Below are 15,701 nucleotides of genomic sequence, written 5' to 3'. Positions count from 1 at the left end.
GGCTGTATACTGCATTGCTTAGTGAGAAGAAACAGACTTTTACAGAGCTGTCCTTCTCACTAGGATGCAGTCTGGGGTCGTGCTCCCTCCCCTGTCAGCAGTCTGTAGGTCTCACCGGCTCTCACCTCATGGCTTCAGTCTCCTGTCTGTGCAGGACAGGAGGGGGGAGGGGCGGGAGAGCATAGTGCCGGTGAGGAGGACGACAGAGAGCTGCAGGTGCTGGAAAGATAGAAGGAGGATCCCTCATTGAAATGTAAGTGCCTGCATGGGAATGTGTGTGTGAGAGTGGATGTATGCATGTATGTGTGAGAGTGAGTGAGTGTATGTGTGTGTATCCCTCCCAGTACTTGCTGGCAGTTGTAGTGTTGTCACAGGTTAGCTGTCAGCCTGTGACAACACTACAACTCCCAGCATGTACTGACAGCTTGCCTGTGACAACACTACAACTCCCAGCATGTACTGACAGCTAGCCTGTGACAACACTACAACTCCCAGCATGTACTGACAGCTTGCCTGTGACAACACTACAACTCCCAGCAATGTACTGACTCCCAGGATCCCAGTGCATGCTGGGATTTGTAGTGTTGCCACAGGTTTGTAGTGTTGCCACAGGTTGCCAGTACATGCTGGAGTTTGTAGTGATGTCATAGGCTGTCAGTGCATGCAAGGAGTTGTAGTGTTGTCACAGGTTAGCTGTCAGCCTGTGACAACACTGCCAACTCCCTGCATGTACTGACACAACACTCATCCATACCGGTACTACTACACCCCTTATCTATACCTGAACTACTACACCCCTTATCTATACCTGAACTACTACACCCCTTATCCACTCTACCTCCCACTACTACACCCTTATCTATAACTGAACTACTACACCCCTTATCCACTCTACCTCCACTACTACACCCCTATCTATACCTGAACTACTACACCCCTTATCTGTACCTGAACTACTACACCCCTTATCCACTATACCTCCACTACTACACCTCTCTATACCTGTACTACTACACCCCTTATCCACAATACCTCCACTACTAAACCCTACCTAAATGGAGGCACAAAGAAGATCTTCCTATACTGTATGGGGGCACATATTTGGCAAACCAATTTATATGGGGTGCTTTGGGGGCTTGTCTACTACATGGGGGCACAGGGGGAGCACTGGCACAGTGGGAAGCAATACAGTTGCTGTCTCAAACCTTCCCCGCTGCTGTGTGATCCCGTGTCTTGCTAAAAACATTTTTATCCAGGGAGGTGGGTCTGTGACGATGTCTGTGCACGCCCTGCTCTCTGGCCACTGCTGTATCTTCAAGCTGCCACGTCCTCCAGAATAGTGACAGCTGGAGGAGTGGAGACGACCTGAAGATGCAGCAGCCATAGAGCAGGGCGTGCACAGACATTGTCACAGACCCACCTCCCTGACACTCTCAACCTGTGATAAAAATGTTTTTTTAGCAAGGCACCGGATCCCACTGCAGTGGTGAAGGCAGGTACAGTATGTGTGCAGTAAAATGATAGAATCAGTCGTTTGTTTTTCAACATGCTTGAAAGACAAACGACGCAACGATCAGCCGACATGAACGATGTTGGCTGATCGTTTGCCTACTATTCCACAGGACGATTATCAGCCGAATATGGCCCGACAATCGTTCCTTGGAATAGGCCTTTAGGGAAACTGACCGCCGATTCTGATAACGCTGGGTTTGGGGGGGGGGGGGGGGGTTGGGGGGGGCGCAATTTGCCTTCTTGCCTAGGGCATCCCCAAAACTCCTTGTCCCGGGCCTGATATATGGTGGAGCTGGGAGGTCTATCAGGTTTATGAGCGGTGACCGGCATTTCATGTTGCGTGTGGCTGGCGTAAAGGGGGATTCCCATCTCAGCTTGTTGTCCTTTACCCATAGGATAGGGGATAGCGAGCTGATCCCTGGGGATCAGATCCCAAAAATGGAAACGCAATCATCCCTGCAGTGAATGGAGCGCTGACCGTGCCTGAGCGGCTTGTGCTCCATCCATTCTCTACAGGGCCACTAAACGCTTCCAAGCACTGAACTCAGCAGTGTTTGGTGTCCCCATAGAGAATGGATGGAGCGAAGGACACGGTGAGAGCTTCATTCACTGCAGGTCCCAGCAATCAGCCTGCTCTCCTCTATTCTAGAGATAGGGCATAACAAGCTGACATGGGAACACCCCATTAAAGGCAGATCTCTGATTGGCTGATCCACTTGAATGCGGCTGAGCTGTAATACCAGATACGGCCTCTGGATAGATGTGGTGCTGGAACAAAAAAAAAAAAAAAAAAAAAAAAAAGGATATAGGCGAAACTATAGTCACAGCAGTCACAGACATGGGTCACTGGGATGGGGTCGGCGCTGGACTTATTTGCCGAAGTCGGGTTACAAGAACTCAATCCCATAGTCCAGATCTACTTCTAGACTTTGGCACTATTCATGGGGATCAAGGAAATTATCTCGGCATCAAGAAAGATTCTCATCTTCTGATCGTGTCTTTTGGTCCTGACCTAAAATCACCGTCCGCCGGCTGATGAACGCGTACAGAAAAGACTAAAGTATCTACGTACCTGTCCACGCTCCCCGGAGCTTCTGCCCCCTCCCTGGTGTCTTCCTGGCTTCTGGCCGCAGCCGCCGGTGGAACTTCAGAGCCGGACTCTGAAGTAACAGGCCGGTCAACCGATCACCCATCCGAGAGGGGACAGAGCCGCGAGCAGTGATTGGCTGAGGGGTTTGTCACTTTAGAGGCTGGCTCTGCAGTTTTCCCGGCTGCTGCGGGCAGTGAGCAGAAACCAGGAAGGGGAAAAGTCGCTCTAAAAGGGACGGTACCAAAGTCGTTCTTAAAGGGACTGGACCAAAAAGAGCGACTGTGGTGTAGTCCCTTTAAGAGCGACTTTGGTGCCATCCCTTTAAGAGCGACTGTGGTGTCGTGCCTTGGAAAGTGACTTTAGCACCGTCCCTTTAATAGTGAATTTGGTGCCGTCCCTTTAAGAGCGACTTTGGTGCCATCTCTTTAAGAGCGACTTTGGTGCTGTCCCTTTGAGAGCGACTTTGGTGCCGTTCATTCAAGAGCGACTTTGGTCCCGTCCCTTTGAGGGCGACTTTTGTGCCGTCCCTTTGAGAGCGACTGTGGTGCCGTCCCTTTAAGGGACTGCACCAAATATTCTCTTAAAGGGTGGCACCGAACGCGTTCTTAAAGGGGTGGCCCCATAGTTGCACCTAAAGGGACAGTGCCAACTTAGCTTTTAAAGGGAAAGTGCAAAATTCGCTCGTAAAGGTACGGGGCCAAAGTCGCTCTGAAAGTGAGTGTACCAAAGTTTCTTTAAAAGGGACTTAAAGTGACTTCTCCAAATATTCTCTTAAAGGGCAGCACCAAAGTAGTTCTTAAAGGATTGGCATTAAAGTCGCTATTAAAGGGCGTCACCATAGTCGCACTTAAAGTGACAGTGCCAAATTAGCTCTTAAAGGGAAAGTGCCAAAATCGCTCTTAAAGGTACGGGGCCAAAGTCACTCTTGAAGTGAGTGCACCACAATTGCTGCTAAAGGCATAGGACTGCTTAAAGTGACTGCACCAAATATTCTCTTAAAGGGCGGCACCAAAGTCGTTCCTAAAGGGCTGGCAACAAAGTTGCTCTTTAATAATTGGTAGTTATCTATACATACATAGATAGATAGATAGATAGATAGATAGATAGATAGATAGATAGATAGATATATAGATAGATAGATGATAAATAGACAGATAGATAGATAGATAGATAGATAGATAGACACATAAACACATAGATAGATAGATAGATAGATAGATAGTGACAGAGAGAAATATAAATGCATCTATGTTGTCCATGGTAAAGCCGCTGCCGTAACTGAGACATGTATGCCATGTGTTGTCTAATTTGGCTTTTGTGGCGTCCCCTCAGAAGCCGCTCCCTTATAGCCTCTTGGCTAAGAGTAGGTGTATATATATATATATATATATATATATATATATTTATTAATGTATATGTATATATGACATGGATTTTTAGAACAGCGAGACGGAAATAGACCTTGCTCTGTCCTCTCCAGGCATCGACCTGGTTCTGCAGTGTTTCCAGGTTCCGTGCACTCCCGAATGCGTTTCCAAAAGTTAGACAAACCCCCCCCCACACACACACAGGGTGCACAGCTGCACCCCAAGTGCCTTTCCAAAAAATACAACCCCCCCACAGCGTGCGTAGCAGACTTTTCATGCCACCCTGCATGTTGTAAGCACCTTGGCAGGTGAGTGCACATAAGGCTTTACCGTGTGTGAATGGAGCAAAAGTTGTTTACGTCTAGCATACACAGAGAAACATTCCGTGATGATGTCATCGAGGCTGTGATGTCACATATAACTGCCAGGCAGACAGACAGAAACTGTAGTTGCAGCCAGGCAGCCAACCAGGTAGGTAGGTAGCAAGGAAAATGCAGGTAGGTGCTGTTCAAACCATTAAATTAGAATTTGTTTTTATTATTATTTTTTTTTTGGGGGGGGGGGGGGGGGGGTGCAGTCTGTGCTTTTGCATACTGCTGAAGTGGTCAGTATATACTATAGTTTTTTTTTTTTTTTTGTTATTTTAGCATAGTTAGTTAAGGGACGGGGTCAAATTAGCTCTTAAAGGAAAAAGTGCCAAATCCGCTCTTAAAGGTACAGGGCCGAAGTCGCTCTTAAAGTGAGTGTACCAAAGTTTCTCTTAAAGGGACTGGACCACAGTTGCTCTTAAAGGGATGGGACCACTTAAAGCGGCCGCAACAAATATTCTCTTAAAGGGCGGCACCAAAGTAATTCTTAAAGGGAAAGTGCCAAATTGGCTCTGCAAGTGTTTGGGCCAAATTCGCTCTAAGGGTATAGACCCACACACCGTATACGCAGCGTATTGTTAAGGTTAAATTTATATGTTGACCTCTCTCTATGGAGAGAAGCCAAAAACCCAGGTAAAGGATGGTTTTTGAATTATATCTAGAGTTGGAATCCTGCAGTATTACCAGCTCGTTACTTATACGTCATGGACACAGATAAGACAATGTATCATGATTATAAGCCTGGAGAAAATGGCCCAAGTTTTATTATGGTCATCACATTTTATAGACAGATAAAATATAGGGTGGTAAACAAATGCTAATAAGACATAGATGAGGCGGTGCTAGTGATTTAGATATTCAGTCATGCGCAATGGCATCTATATTAGTATTCATTATTATTATTCAAAAAGGTTAAAACAATACATTCTCTGCAATGATACTTTCACATTATTCCCACTGTAACAGACAGGCAGCTTTCCTCTGAGAACGGCCTTGAACGCTGATAAACATGTCTCTGAGGGAAATAGTTCTTGAGACAAAACATTCTTTCTAGTGTCCATATCAGAAGTTTTCCAAGGTAAGAAATGGTCCAACTATAAGTTAACCCTATCAGGGACTCTCTAATGTGCTGGAGCTTCTGAGCAAGAGGCGTATATATATGTAGTCATACAGGTACGGTGCAGGTAGGTAAAATCGTATCGCTGGCCTTATCATTCCCCCATTTGACATCCGTGGAGCATGGATATGGTTCATCACTGGTGGTTGGGTCGTAGCCGGAGGTTTTAAGGACTCTACCCTCAGTCGCAGGTTGATCAAGGGACCACAGGTGAAAACATCCTCCAAGTACTAGTACAGCATCCAACCTCCAGAAATGTCCAGGCGGCACAGATTCAAGAGAACCGATAAGAGAAAGAAAGCATAGTAACGTTAGTCTCTTATATGAGGGTGAAGCTTCTTCCTGTTTGTTGAGGTTTTATACGAGAGAAAATACACATGAACACTTTTACTGAAAAACAGATCAGTATTATGCATAAGACCACTTGGAAGAGACCCTGAAGGACTCCTATTAGTTTATGGGCATCACCATAGGATAGACAAAAATAGTACCATACGTTTTATTGAAAGTTATAGATGGCGGAACAAACTTACAGCAGATGTGGTAGTAAGATCTGCAATAACCGAAAGAAAATACTAAACAATGGGCGAGTCTGTATAGTATACATCAATATACAGCTTAGTTACAACAAAACAAATAAAAGCTTATTGTCAATACCCAAACAATCATATATATATGACAAATACCTCTCCGGATTTTATCAAAATAACCAAACCTTATTGTCTCATCACTCCTGTCCCTAAGATTTGTCCCTAATCTTGACTACAGATGTAGCCCCCTTCTCTAGGTCCCTTTACCATAGGACTGCTTTAAAGGTAAGACAATCCTCCGTCCCGAACCTAACCTAGTCTCCTGTCACTCCTACGTCTCCCTGTGACACTGAGTGATCAGACAATAAGTTCTTCACTGTATATAACAGACGTGACTCTATCACAAGGACTCTACCACTTTGGTATCATGTGGGTATTGGAGAGTCACAAAAACTAACTTTAAAAAGTTTCTGAAAATAAAAAGTTTAGATGTGAGAAAATCTCATCTCATGGCAAAAGCAAAATGAAAAGTTGATTGATACATAAACCAAAAACAGCACAACAGGTAAATGCAATAACATCTCCACAATGTGACCTACTATGTAACCATTAGATTCACTTATAATAACCAATTAGTGAATTCACAATCTTCAGTACCGGATTCTCAAAATTCCCACTTCTTTTTAGTCTTTTTACTTCATTTTGTACCTAGAAAACGTCTTTATGATTAGATCACACAGGACTAATGACTGGTCGCATGGTCACATCTCTTCCTGTACATAATCATATAGTATAATACATACACCAATAATATGAAGTAACTTAGCGCTTATTACCGATATAATATTTGGATCCTACTGAATTGTCTCTTGTCTGACTGAGATCATCACATATTACACATAAGATAACCACCATAGAAATAAAAGCAAAGTGTAAACGATACATCACCTAAGGTTTCAAAGACCTTATTATGAGAATAATATATCCTATGATCCTTTTTGTAATAGTAGCATTGGTATGGATCCTTTATCCTTAAACCCATCTTTTGACTGACAGGCCTCTTTACAGACACTTGGACTCTTGGCCTCAGTTATATCGCTTCTTTTAAGGCCACTAGTATCACCTCAGAAATTGGCTTTGTCGTCTCCCATAGTTTTGGCTTGACCTGTAAAGAAGACACCAATACAGACAAGGACATACCTATATAGGCCACCTGTGGCAGGTGGATGACGTCCACTTACATTCCCTGAAACAGGCAGGAAGATGACAGACTATGCAGACAGGCACTTTACGGTGTTACCTACAGTAGGTTATGACAGGTGTAGATAATACAGCCGTACACAACCCTCTCTGCTATATTTGTTGTCCCCTGGGCCGCCCAATGTGAGGATACTACATCACATTACACATGGCTTCCTTCTGCTGGTTTTGTCAGATAACTTACAGTGGGATACAAGGCAGGCGGCAAACACAGTTACTTACTTACTGTCTGCATGCCATCTTTACCCTGTACCTTCTCTCCATCCGCTGGTCTCTCAGCTTGTTGCTGATTGTCTCTGGAAAAGACTTAAAAACAAACAAATCCACATCTCCCCCTCCACCTGTACACTATGTACGGTTACCTCAGGAAGAGACTGGAAGCATCTCCCCGTTCCCTTGTACGCTTTGTACGCTGTTACCTTGGGAAGAGCACAGAAACCACCGCATCACCAGCTTTATCCATCATCCATCACCCTTTTTGGCATCAGGGTTTGTCTGCGTGAACGTTGCGTCAGCCGCTCTATGGCAGCTTTTTGGTAAGCCCAGGGACCAAACAAATCTCTAATTTGCCAATTAACCCATAATGGTGGGCTTCATATAGACATCTGCACAGTTACCTTCAACCATCTTACATGTCTCAGTGATTGTCCTCACCTCCAGCTTATGGCAGGAGCGGTTTCTGCAGTGGAACGTCACACTGCATGGCGGTCACCATATATCTGTAACGCCTGGAGTAGTGGATCCACTGGACCGGCACCAGCGATGGCACAAACCTCACCAGGGAGCGGAGTCTAAGGGGCCGCTGGTTTTCACCAGAGCCCGCCGCAAGGCGGGATGGACTTGCTGCGGCAGGCGACCCCCAGGTCGCTACCCCTGGCTTGGTTGCTGGTGTCGGCAGGCGAGGCGTGGCAGGAGATGGCACAGGCAATGGTCTGCAGGTGAGAGCGCACGTGACAGGCTGGACACGGGAACAGGTGGAGTGACAGGGAAACAGGAACCAGGAACAGGGACTTGGGACCAGGTAACGGACAGGACTCAGGAACAGGGACTTGGGACCAGGTAACGGACAGGACACAGGAACAACAGGGAGCTGGGCCAAACGCTATGGGAAGCATGTAGAGGCTCCAACACAGGGGACAGGGCATGCTGGGATTTATAGGGGAGTGATTAGGTGCAACTACCAATTAGGAGCGCACTGCCCCTTTAAATCTGAGACAGCCGGCGCGCGCGCGCCCGAGGAGGCGGGGACGCGCGCGCCGGCCGGCACAGCGGGAGACAGGAGCGTGGAGAGGTGAGGCGCCCCCCGGGGCCGAGGTGATAGCAGCGCCGGGTCCCCGACTATGGACACCGGCTGCTGCATGGGGCAGGAAGCGGTCGCGGCGGCGGCCCGGAACGCGGGACGCCGCCGCGGCCGTGACAGTACCCCCCCCCTTTGGCCTCCCCCTCTTTCTTGCCTGCAGATGGCACAGGAAGCCACAAAGTCTTTGACATCTTGAAACAGACTAGGCCACCAGTAGTGGCGAGAGATCCGTTGGCCGGTCTTACGGACTCCAGGGTGCCCGGCCTCCAACGAGGAATGACCCCACTTCAAAATACCTCTTCGAAGCGCAGGGTGAACATGAGTCTTTCCGGGGGGTACTCTCTGAAGCGAGGAGGTGACGACTGGTGCTAGGCGATCAGGCGGTAAAACATGGCAAGGGACTGTGGGTCTGTGGACGAGGACCTTCTGTAAGTTCTCCCGGTGGTGAGAGGACACGACCTTAGTCTTGGGTACGGAGAGAGGGTACACCTCGGCAGAGAAGGCATCCGCCGAGTCTTGGTCTTCTGCCGGTAGGTCGGGTAGAGGCTTGGCTGGGACAGGAAACGACATAATACACTTGGTCTGAGGTGACCTGAGACACTGGTTGGAACAGTCCTGACCCCAACTGAGAATCTCCCCGGTTCTCCAGTCCAGTTGAGGGGCATGTTCTTTCAGCCACGGGAGTCCCAGGAGGACCGCGGGGGAAGAATGGGGCAGGACGTAGAAGGATATCTCTTCTTGATGTAAAGGACCCACCTGGAGGACTAAAGGTGCGGTCTGGTAGTACACACGGTCGGTAAGAATTTCGCCTGTGACCGAGGAGATAGACAGGGGCCTGGCTAGTCGGGTCACGGGTAGCCGCCATCTTTGGACCAATGTTGCCGCAATAAAACTGCCTGCTGACCCAGAATCGAGGAAGGCAGTAGTCTGATGATTTCGTCCTGAGAGAGTCCGGATGGAAACTGGCATAGACAGACTTGGAATGGTGGCATTCACACCTAGGGACACCTGTCCCACCGGACCTAGGTGCGAGCATTTTCCGGATGTTTGGGGACGTAGGGGACATCCCAGCCGGAAGTGATCGGAACCACCGCAATAGAGACAGAGATTCTGCTCCAGGCGCCGGATTCTTTCATCAGGCGTTAGGTGAGCCCGTTCCACCTGCATAGGAATCTCAGGAGAGGGTTGGGACATCGAAAGGTCAGGATTCTGGAAAACCGGCGCCAGCTGGGGATGGCGACGGGAACGGGTTAGTAAATGTTCATGCCGAACCTCCTCCTCCCTCTCCGAAAAACGAGTATCAACTCGGGTGGCCAGTAGAATGAGTTCGTTCAGGGAGGTAGGCAGGTCTCGGGCAGCGAGCACGTCTCTCACACGACTAGACAGGCCCTTCTTGAAGGTGGCCAATAGGGCGGCCTCGTTCCAGTCCAATTCGGCTGCCAGGGTGCGGAACTGGATGGCGTAGTCACCAACAGAGGAGCTGCCTTGAGAGAGGTTGAGGAGAGCAGTCTCGGCTGAAGAAGCACGGGCAGGTTCCTCAAAGACGGAGCGAAACTCGAATAGGAAGGCCCGGAGATTGGCAGCAACTGGATCATCACGGTCCCACAGTGGCGTGGCCCAGGCCAGGGCTCTACCCTTCTAATAGGCTGATGATGAAAGCCACTTTAGAGCGCTCGGTGGAAAACTGACTACTCAAAAGTTCAATGTGCATGGTGCACTGAGTCAAGAATCCTCTGCACAACTTAGAGTCCCCAGAGTACTTGCTTGGGAGGGCCAGTCGGAGTGAAGAAGAAGCGTCAGGAGGTGGTGTGCGCTGGGCAGTAGTCTGCTGCTGTAAGGCGGCAGTGAGTTGCTGGATCTGCTGTGACTGCTTCTGGATTTGTTGCGCCTGCTGAGTGACCACTCTGGCGACATCACGGAGATCAGGCACCTCGCCGGGATCCATGGTTGGAGCCTACTGTAACGCCTGGAGTAGTGGATCCACTGGACCGGCACCAGCGATGGCACAAACCTCACCAGGGAGCGGAGTCTAAGGGGCCGCTGGTTTTCACCAGAGCCCGCCGCAAGGCGGGATGGACTTGCTGCGGCAGGCGACCCCCAGGTCGCTACCCCTGGCTTGGTTGCTGGTGTCGGCAGGCGAGGCGTGGCAGGAGATGGCACAGGCAATGGTCTGCAGGTGAGAGCGCACGTGACAGGCTGGACACGGGAACAGGTGGAGTGACAGGGAAACAGGAACCAGGAACAGGGACTTGGGACCAGGTAACGGACAGGACTCAGGAACAGGGACTTGGGACCAGGTAACGGACAGGACACAGGAACAACAGGGAGCTGGGCCAAACGCTATGGGAAGCATGTAGAGGCTCCAACACAGGGACAGGGCATGCTGGGATTTATAGGGGAGTGATTAGGTGCAACTACCAATTAGGAGCGCACTGCCCCTTTAAATCTGAGACAGCCGGCGCGCGCGCGCCCTAGGAGGCGGGGACGCGCGCGCCGGCCGGCACAGCGGGAGACAGGAGCGTGGAGAGGTGAGGCGCCCCCCGGGGCCGAGGTGATAGCAGCGCCGGGTCCCCGACTATGGACACCGGCTGCTGCATGGGGCAGGAAGCGGTCGCGGCGGCGGCCCGGAACGCGGGACGCCGCCGCGGCCGTGACAATATCCCTGCGTCTTGTGTCATCCATCTTTGAAAAGTCTGGGATAATCTACAATGAAAACTTTTAAACTTTCATTAATATTTGGGCTTTCAATTACATTTTCATCTTTCACAATTTAAAATATCAAACACAATAAGTAATAAAAACATCCTTATTCAAAAATAAAAAATTTGTACGGTGTTTAAAAAAAAATTTAAAACATCAAAATTGGCTACTCCATCAAAATGGGCTGCTCCCATTTCCATTCACCTCTATCCCCTCCCCCATTTGAATCTACATCAAGAGGCAACAGAGATGCTGGATTCAATGCACTTAACACAAAATATATATATACTGGGGGGGCATAAGGAGTGCAGACTGGAGCCATGGACATGGGTTTGGTTTTTACTAGGGATAAAAGTACATATATATTCATGAGCTAAGTTTGCTATAATCATCACAAAACTGTTACCCCTAAAAATAAAAACATTAAAAAAAATTAAATAAATCAGCTGAAATGAATATTCCTTCAATCCGCTGCTCTTATCAGTAAACAGAACGCTCTGTACCTCACTTCTAACCTTGAGCAGTGAGCAGTAAAATCATAGATACAAGAGTTAAAATTTCTTGGAAGTTTTTTTTTTTTCTTTTTTTTTCTAACATCCTTGAAGTTACAGAAGATATCAGCGCTGTGCTCTTATGCACCAGACTGTAACCTTGGACAGTGGCACACATACTTATAACTTAGTAGGAAAAAAAAAAACAATTTGCGTAGAACTTATTAGGATAGTTGTGTACACATATATACACATATATATATATATATATATATAAACACTTGTTAAATAAAGTTACATAGAAATATATATTACAGTAGTAAGTTACTACTCCTTAGAAGTATATATATTTTACTGTAGTAAACTACTTCTTCTTTGAAATATCATACGTTGGGGACACACACTTAAAGAAAATCTGCTTACAATATATATTGGGATACATATATATACCTACAACATACTTTTTAAATACAAATGTGTAAGTTACAGTAATAAGTTACTACAGGCTCCTTATACCATTGGGTTCTTAATAAGTGCACAAAATTCTGCGTTTGATCTTTACCAATTATCACTTTTCTCTTGACATTCCTAATAAAACGTACTTTTTCTCTCTGACTCCTCCTACTGACACTTCCGTATAACAATCTTATACACTAATAGGTCTAATAGACCCAGCTCCTTCAAACAGTCTCATTGCTTTTCCCTCCAACAAACCTTTGTCTAACTTTCTTCACCATCAGGTAATAATATTCATTAATAAATGTGCAAAACAGTTGTTAGACTCTATCGGAGAGTCCTGTGCCCGCCCCCTCAGTGACACTAAGCAGTATGGGCGGAGGACAGAAATGCCAGGAGTTAAAATGGCCACCGGACTAGATAACCGGATATAGGGGTGTTGGCTTAGGGCGTGGTTTTGAGACGTCACAATTATAATACAGACGTGGATGATATGTGGGAGTGGTTGGCTTTCAGTCGCCATCTTTGAGGGCTGATTACAGAAAAAGTGGCGTAGCTAAATAAGCAAATGTTCCACGGTCGGGACAACAGAAAATGATCAACATTTTGTAACACGTAACATACTTCTAAAGGGGAACACCAGCTTAGTAAGACTGGCTGAAATACAGTATAATGTAGGAGCGTACATTACATTACACTAACAGCTCTGATTCTTTTTTTTTTTTCTCATGCTGCTTGCATGTGATCTGCAGCCCTCAGAGCTGGTTGATGGCCTTGTACAAAACATAACAAATAACACACACAAAAAAAAAACAACTTTGTATGCTGCTTCACTACGCAGCATTAATTAACCTCTTCAGCTCTCTCAGTACTGTATCTAGCAATGAGCTGGACTGTTCTCCTTGTCTGAGTACGTGGCATTGTACTCAGACACTTACATGGCACTGTACACTATTTGAGGTTAGGCTGCCCACCTCCACAAAGGCATTGGTCTTACTATCAGGTCAGGGGCACTTTAAATCAAAGTAACTACTTCAACAGCCGACCAAGGGGAAGATTCCTGCAGAACATAGGGTCTATACGCCACCATTGGACGTAGGTTGGCTTTTCGCAGGATCTGGGGTTTGTATACAGATATAAACTGGGTACAATGATGTAACATAATGATGTGGCTTAGGTCTGCCACACACACTACAATATTCTGTCTTATCTAGATATTGTTGGTCACCGGCACATGTCCACCCAGCTGGACTTGTGCTTCCCACCCATTATCCTAAATGTTTTCCTTCTGTCTGACCCTCTGGCTCTCATCTATCTACTCCACACCCTCCCCTCTTAGAACTCTAATCCTTGATTCCCCCTTAGGGATAGTACTTAGATTAACCCCTAAGGTTCCTGGAAATTCCAAGGACCCATTTGCCCTGCATGTTACATGTAGGTCTGGTTACCTACCCACAAGGCAAAAATAAGTGTGCACAGGAGTGTAAGGGGTTTCCCAGGTGTTGGTCAGAGAGCCAGAGGTTGGTGGGGCTAAGGCATGCATCTGCCTTCATATCAAACCTCCTAAAGATCTGTTCTAGATCTTGCACTGCATCTTCTCATGCCCATCGCTAACTATATCTTCCTTAGCTTCACATCAGCTTCACATAAACTTCTTGTGGAGACTGGGGATCCCTTCTTTTAGTGAATAACTGTCTCATCCTTGCTCAGCTAATCCCTAGGTAGCGTATTGGGGAACGAAACCTAAACCTTAGGTTTTAACAAGCACAGCCGCTATAGGCCCAGCCGTCACAGTGACACACTATGGCGACGCACTACAGCAACCTTGCTATAGGCCCAGCCGTCACAGTGACACACTATGGCGACGCACTACAGCAACCTACTGTCCCTCGTTGCTAATTCCTCCTAGGGGGCAAGGGGGTAAGTCACAGATCTTCTGACCTGCTCTCTACCACAGTACAAGCACAAATAATGGGATCAATACAAGTATTGTTCCCGCTGCTCGAGACAGATATCACTTATCAGGAACCCGTTCACTCCAAAAGTTATGTGCCTGCTGTCTGTGACCTCGCAGCTGTTCTCGATGCCATGCTGTATTACAAGGGTTAAGAATTAATCACAGCCTCCCCGTAAGGACGCAGAAGTGAATAAGTTCGGCAATCCCTTTTCTTAATTCAGCATAAATACAGCAACAGCTTATCTCAATCACACCACAGTTTGCGACGGCAATGCAGCACTTTAACCTTGTCCTATCCTGGGTTACAGAGTTCTTTGTCTAACAAATAGACTCAGCTTTACAAACATATATAGAGAACGCAGGTGTGACGGGAATCTGATTAGATCCGTTCCCCTGAGGCACAGATAGTACGTAAGAAAGGAAAGTCTTTCTTACCTGGCCAGTTATATCTGCGCGTCCGATGACGGATAAATCACCACATCCCGTCTGTCTGCGTTCTGGTTGCAAGAGGCTGAGTCCCGGTTCGGACGCCAAATGTTAAGGTTAAATTTATATGTTGACCTCTCTCTATGGAGAGAAGCCAAAAACCCAGGTAAAGGATGGTTTTTGAATTATATCTAGAGTTGGAATCCTGCAGTATTACCAGCTCGTTACTTATACGTCATGGACACAGATAAGACAATGTATCATGATTATAAGCCTGGAGAAAATGGCCCAAGTTTTATTATGGTCATCACATTTTATAGACAGATAAAATATAGGGTGGTAACAAATGCTAATAAGACATAGATGAGGCGGTGCTAGTGATTTAGATATTCAGTCATGCGCAATGGCATCTATATTAGTATTCATTATTATTATTCAAAAAGGTTAAAACAATACATTCTCTGCAATGATACTTTCACATTATTCCCACTGTAACAGACAGGCAGCTTTCCTCTGAGAACGGCCTTGAACGCTGATAAACATGTCTCTGAGGGAAATAGTTCTTGAGACAAAACATTCTTTCTAGTGTCCATATCAGAAGTTTTCCAAGGTAAGAAATGGTCCAACTATAAGTTAACCCTATCAGGGACTCTCTAATGTGCTGGAGCTTCTGAGCAAGAGGCGTATATATATGTAGTCATACAGGTACGGTGCAGGTAGGTAAAATCGTATCGCTGGCCTTATCAGTATTTACTGCTGCGATACGCAGCAAATACGCAGCAGATCAGATCTAAATAACTGAACACAGCATCAAATCTGCACCATCAAATCTGCTGCGTATTTGCTGCGTATCTGCTGCGTATACGGTGTGTGGGTTTGTACCCTTAAAGTAATTGCACCAAAAATTTTCTCTTAAAGAGCGGGACCAAAGTCGTTCCTAAAGGGCTGGCACCAAAGTCGCTCCTAAAGGGGTGGCACCAAAGTTGTTCTTAAAGGGGTGGTACCAAAGTCGCTCTTAAAGGGGTTATCCAGCGCTCCAAAAACATGGCTACTTCCCCCCTGCTGTTGTCTCCAGTTTAGGTGGGGTTTTGAAACTCAGTTCCATTGAAGTAAATGGAGCTTAATTG

General features: G+C 46.8%; 1 long non-coding RNA gene and 1 other non-coding gene across 2 annotated transcripts; one reads left to right on the top strand and one right to left on the bottom strand.

Annotated features, from left to right (window-relative positions):
- Positions 1-3,940: 3,940 nt before the first annotated feature.
- LOC138775078 (U2 spliceosomal RNA) lies at positions 3,941-4,127 on the top strand. Its single transcript, XR_011360485.1, has one exon. It is a non-coding gene; the product is annotated as a U2 spliceosomal RNA (small nuclear RNA).
- Positions 4,128-12,962: 8,835 nt separating this feature from the next.
- Positions 12,963-15,315, bottom strand: LOC138775076 (uncharacterized). The gene is made up of 2 exons (XR_011360484.1): positions 14,071-15,315; positions 12,963-14,015 (listed from the first exon to the last, which is right to left on the bottom strand). It is a non-coding gene; the product is annotated as an uncharacterized lncRNA (long non-coding RNA).
- Between the last annotated feature and the right edge of the window lie 386 nt (positions 15,316-15,701).

The sequence above is a fragment of the Dendropsophus ebraccatus genome, unplaced genomic scaffold, assembly GCF_027789765.1.
Source record: "Dendropsophus ebraccatus isolate aDenEbr1 unplaced genomic scaffold, aDenEbr1.pat pat_scaffold_1304_ctg1, whole genome shotgun sequence".
In the NCBI taxonomy this organism is placed as follows: domain Eukaryota; kingdom Metazoa; phylum Chordata; class Amphibia; order Anura; family Hylidae; genus Dendropsophus; species Dendropsophus ebraccatus.
The sequence above is the reverse complement of the archived record's forward strand: the minus strand, read 5'-3'. Positions and strand labels throughout refer to the sequence as shown.